Source organism: Lipotes vexillifer, unplaced genomic scaffold (genome assembly GCF_000442215.2).
Source record: "Lipotes vexillifer unplaced genomic scaffold, Lipotes_vexillifer_v1.1 scaffold216, whole genome shotgun sequence".
In the NCBI taxonomy this organism is placed as follows: Eukaryota; Metazoa; Chordata; class Mammalia; order Artiodactyla; family Lipotidae; genus Lipotes; species Lipotes vexillifer.
In genome coordinates, this window is record NW_006779100.1 from 1,526,746 (window position 1) to 1,532,607 (window position 5,862).

General features: G+C 53.4%; 1 protein-coding gene across 1 annotated transcript in view; it reads right to left on the minus strand.

Moving 5' to 3' along the window:
- The window catches only part of RAB11FIP4 (RAB11 family interacting protein 4), a 124,130-nt gene that overhangs the window by 105,375 nt on the left and 12,893 nt on the right, over positions 1–5,862 (minus strand). The window lies entirely within an intron of this gene.

Consider the following 5,862-nt stretch of genomic DNA (forward strand, 5'->3'; position numbering starts at 1 on the left):
ACCCCTATAAATGGACCCGTGAACACGGGTGCTCGGGGTGGGGCAACTGGGTGGGACCCGCCAGGCACTTGGTGGCGGCATCAGGCCCCGATCCGCACTGCCCCCTCAGGCTGTGGCAGTGGAGCCCTGGCCCACGGAAGGAGGAGCGGGTCCTCAGCCATCCATCCACCACCCAGCAGGGTCCTGGGTGCCCCATGCGCGGGAATCCGGAGGTGCAGCCTCCCTCCTGGCTCTGCCCCCTCAGGCGCCAGCCACAGGGGAGGCCCTCCTCCCTCTGCCCCGCTCCCAACGCCTCCCCTTCTCCCTTCTCCGCGCCTCTGCTTGTCTTCCAGGCGCAGGGGAAAGCTCCCGGGCCTCAGAGTTAAGGCCGGACCTGACAGCCGCTCCGCCTGCCCAGCCTGGTGACCCTTCACCATCCACCTGGGAAAAGGGGTAAATTCTTCCTCACAGGGGGAATGGCCGATACCCACGCTGGGGCTTGTCTGGCCTTTGAGAGTCTCCAGCCACTGCAGCCGGGCCGAGGACGTGTCCTGCTATTTGGAAGGCCTGATTCTACCCCACTTCTCCATTCAGATCGCAACAAGGGAGGCACGGGCCACACCGCCCTCCGCCAAGCCCCCCACGACCTGGACCTTTTTCCTGCTCTGGATCCCGGTATCTTGGGAACGAAGCCACAGCCCAGAGAGGTTTTGCCACATGGATTCAGGCTGTGCCAAGACTGCCTGACAAGATGGACCAGTCCCCCTGGACGCTCTTCTCCCGCCCCTCCTCCCAGCACAGCCAAAGTGGGGTGCAGGCAGCCAGAGGCCTAAGAGCACTGGGCATCCTATCTGGGGCTCGGCCCCTCCCAGCCCGCCCCCGGAGCCTGGTGCCTCGAGCTCACTCCCTACGCCTCCCGAGGGACCGCAGCCTCAGCCTGGCTTCCACAGTGACCTCCAAGCTCAGGGGCACCGGCTGCACCCAGGTGAGGCACAAACACAGGAAACAGAAGGTCTTTCTGGGCCCCACTCCTGTCCTGCTCCCCACTCATGGGTCACAGGCACCCCGACCTTTCCTTCGAGGCTCGGAGAACCTGGGCCTTCCTTCTGTTTTGCCAGCTCTGTCATCCCTACCATGTCGCCATTAGGGTGGGGCACTTAGAGGGGGCCTGTTCTCCCAAAGAGCCTTAAATTCTTCCCTCCAGGAGTGGCGTGTTGGGCTCTGCAGGCCTTCCGGACCCCTGTCGGTTCTGCACCCGCTGCCACTGCCCAAGTCAGGACCCTCTTCCTCTCAGACCAATTGTCACATTCCCCTCCTGGATCCAGCCTCTGTTCTCAAGCACACCTCTGGCCCTGCTGCCTGGACCTTCCTACCATCCACAGGGAACAGCTGAGGCTTTCCTGATCTGGCCCCGCCCTCCCCTCTAGCCCCTCCTCCTATCACCTCCCACCTCCAGCCACAGATGTAGGGATACAGCTGCTTCTTCCCCAGCATCCTGTCCCCTCCTCTCCTGAGCAGACCCAGCTTTCCTTCAGGGCTCTCCCTCCCCTGGCAGCCCCAGGAGTGTCTCCTGATAAGTCTCGGCCCACCCTAGAACCCCCCCCCAACCCCTTGGCCAGGCTGAAGCCAGCCAGCACCAGCATCTCCCTTGAGGCAGTCCTTCATCCAGAGGGGACTTGGGGACTAAGGGAGCCCAGTCTGAGCCCTTATTTCATCTCCTGCTCAATATGAACAAGGAGGCACGATGCCCCAGTTGCTTCTGGCACCTGCAAAGAAGCGGGGAAATTATAGACTAGTCCCAGGTGGGCTAAAGCTGAGTCACTGCCCCCAAATAATTAACACCACCCTTCCCAGCAGGAAGGACTGGCCACTGCTCAGAGGAGATGGTACTGGGTTAACAAATGGCAGACACCACTCAACTACTTTTGAGTCCATTCTTCTAGCAAGAAGGATGGTTTTCGAACTGGAAAGGGGAGATGAATATATTTATCAGGGATGTGGCCCAAGATATCTCTGGCGCTCCCAATGCCTTCCACTCACAGATGCGGGAGGGCTGGAAGCTCAGAGCTGACAAGGAGGGTGGGCCGAGAACACCAGGGACTGTTCGGAGATCTGGACCTCAACCCCCAAGAACGCCGCAGCCTAGAACAGCCTCTCAAAGATGCTTACAAATGTTTACCAAAAATACCAATAGTAAGAGCAGCAGCAATTCTGATAGCGGGCCTACCCCGTCCCGATACTGAACACTTTACGTGTATTAACGTGTTCAAGCCCCACAATAACGCTATGGAATGAGAACTGTTATCACCCCCATTTTATGGATGAGTAAACAAAGCCCTAGAGAGGTTAGACACAAAAGCAAGCTATCAGAGGTCAACACGGGTTCAGGGCACTGGGCCATCATTTCTCGTCCTTGTCACAGTGGTGTCGCTCCTACTTATTACAGACTTTCAGGGCTGGGACAGCGCCCTCACATTCTTTGAAACGTCAACCTGTGTTCTCACACACGATTCATGTTTTCTTCGAATTTCCTTGTCTTCTCTTTTCTACTATGATTCCCAAGTCAATAAATTAGGGGAATATCAGAGGCCAACCTGATACATACATAACATTATTATTATTATTATTTTATTTTTTTTTTTTGCGGTACGCGGGCCTCTCACTGTTGCGGCCTCTCCAGTTGCGGAGCACAGGCTCCGGACGCGCAGGCTCAGCGGCCACGGCTCACGGGCCCAGCCGCTCCGCTGCATGTGGGATCTTCCCGGACCGGGGCACGAACCCATGTCCCCTGCATTGGCAGGTGGACTCTCAACCACTGTGCCACCAGGGAAGCCCCATAACATTATTATTAACTGAAGTCTGTACTTTATTCAGACTTCCTTAGTTTTTGCCTAATGTCCTCTTCTTGTTCCAGGACCCCACCCGGGACACCACATTACATTTAGTTGTCACGTCTCCTTAGGCTTCACTTGGCTAGGACAGTTTCTCAGACTTCCCTTGGTTTTGATGACCTGGACAAAGGTGAGGAGCACTAAGCAGGTGTTCTGTAGAATAATGTCCCTCTGTTGAGATTTTTGTGATGTTTTCTCATGACTGGACTGGGGTGATGGGTTTGGGTGGGGGATCACAGTGGTAAGGTGCCTCTCCCATCACATCGTATGAAGGGTACATACTACCTACGTGACTTATCACTGCTGTTGTTGATCCTGGTGACCCGGCTGAGGCAGTGCGTGTCAGGCTTCTCCACCGTAAAGCTGCCCTTTCCCCGCTTTCCACAGTGTCCTCTTTAGAAGGCAGTCATTATGCATACCTGACGCTTACAGGGTGGGGGGTTATGCTGCACCTCCTTGATAGGGAATTATCTACATAAATTATTTTAATTTGTTCTGTATGGGAGACTCTCCTAGTATTTATTTATTAATATTAAATCATTTATTGATATTAGTATGGCCTCATGGATATTTGTTTTACACTTTGCAACCTAGTATATTTTGATTTTTGCAAAGCATTTGATTCTGGTGTCCCTGGCATTCTGGGCGCAGTTGATAAAATATGGATAATCAGCTCTGACAAATTCACTGAATTCCGTATCTAGTGAATGATAGCTATCCACCCTAGAGCACTGGCGGGGGGGGGGTAGGAGGTGGGAAATCAAGGTCTCTATGTGATTTTTAAAAAAATGAAATAGAAACTGCCAGAAAACATAGCATTTTGAAGGGGGAATGACAGCCCTATTCTGTAGTGCATGTGTGAATTTGGTGTGCAGTGAGCAGGGCTGAAAAATGTATTTCTGTGGGTCTCGGTCAGTAACACAGTGTGAACAGAACCACCCCTACGAGGCTCTGTCCGTGGTCCTGCCCTGGGTTTACACCAGCCTGTCAGATTGAGACATAATGCACCCACTGCTCCAGCCCCTAGGCAGCACAGCATCGGAGTGACAAAGGTAGGATTGTAAATTCTCTCTATTGTCTGTTACAATGGGAGGAAATGAACAAGATGAAATTTAACAGGAATAAGGTCCAAGTTACAGGTTTAGATCTAAGAAAGTACTGACACAGACAACAGGCCTGATCTCTTCAACAAGTCAGGGTTATTCAAATTAAAAAAAAAAAAAAAAAAGAATTGCATCAAAGTAAGAGATCAGAATAACCGGATGCATTGCACAGTTCTGGTGAGGAAACTGGTTTGAACAAAACAGCAAAGATTGATGTTTTGGGGCCAAATAGGGAAATCTGAATAAGGTGTGCATATTAAATGAGATGAGAATTTTTTGAAGCATAAAAGTGCTGATCATTTACTGCAAAAAAATCAGGTTACAAGACAGTATGCACAGCATGACCTCATTTTATGGAGAAAATCTACATATAAGCATAGAAACAGCTCTGGAAGGATGTGACCAAGGTGTCACAGCTAGGCTCCCTGGGAGATGGGAACATATTTTATTTTTGCTTGCCCATATTTCTAAGTTCCCGCAGAACATATAAACTGATTCTGTAATGATATAAGATTATGCTTTAAAAAGAAGAATCACTGACGCTCCTCCAGGATGGAGGGGAATCTTGGCTTGGCAGAGGCTGCTAAGAAAGATCCCTGGGGGTTTCAGTGGCCAGAAACTTAACATGAGTGCACCACTCAAAAGGCACCCTCGCCCTGAGCCACCCGTGTGTGTGTGTGAGAGGTGCTGGGGCCGGAACAGTCCTGGAGTCTCCTGGTCCAGCCCCTCCATGTCATTACTAGGAGAACTCCGTCACACAATTAGTCGACGGTGGCTTCAGGGCTGGAAGCCAGAGGTTTGGTCCCTGTCAGATCGTATGGAAATGGTCTGGGGCTTCAAGAACAGGGGGTATTTGGCCTGGAGAAGCGAGGATGGTAGGAAGTGAGTGGGAAGGGGACAGGAGTGCTGTTTTGAAATATTTAAAGGCTGCCACGTAGAAGAGAGACCCACATGGGTCCCCGTCCAGAACCACGATGACTAAGTGACAAGCAGGTTTGGCTCCAGAGTGTATGAGGAAGAAACTCTGAGAAGAGGAGCTGTCCAGATCAGGGATAGGGTTGGGGCTTGTTAGGGGCTCACCACTGAGCCCGTGCGGCCTCCTGCCCGAGCCTGCTGGGAAGCTCTTCCCACCACTGAGACTGCGGTTCTGGAACTCCAGTTCCAGCCAGAGCCACACCTCTCCCCTGCAGCCTGTGTTCTGAGAGGAAGGACTGGGGCTCTCCCCAGGCTTGGGGTCTGCTCAGCCTGCCTCGATGAGGGGAGGGGCTTGACCAGCCTTTGGGAAGGAGAAGGGCCGGGTGGCTGCAGGAAATGGTCCTGAACAAATCCCAGCAGAGGGAGAGGGTGGGCTCCAAAGGGGCCGTAGCAGTGAGCCTCCTGGGATGGCGTACCTGAGTTCTCGAACTTGACACTTGCCTCACCCTCTTTCACCTACGGGTCTCAGGGACTCCCAGGCCCCAGCCATGCCCGATGGCCATGCAGAGATGATTATCTATCATCTCCCCCTTGCCAGGTGACAGGGAAGCATGGATCCAACCCAGGCATGCCCTGGCTTCTCTTATGTTCTGGAATGCTAGGCCCCAGCTGTCCCCAGAACAGAATGCCAGCCAGTGCCCATGCAGAGCCTGAGGCCTCAGGTGGCCTTGGAAACTCACTACTCAGGGCTTCGGCTCCTGACCATTTCAGAGTGGGCAGTAGCAGAAGGGTGGGGATGCTCTCCTGCCAGGTGGGTGCCTTGCCGTACCCCCTCCCCCAGACATAGCCACCTGTCCTTGTGCCCATGGCATGAGAGTACACCTGTCTCTGCCCACCCCACTGGCAGCACCCACCCTCTGATTCCAGCCCTGCTAACAACCAACACCGTTCCTACTTTCCCCAAATCGACGCCC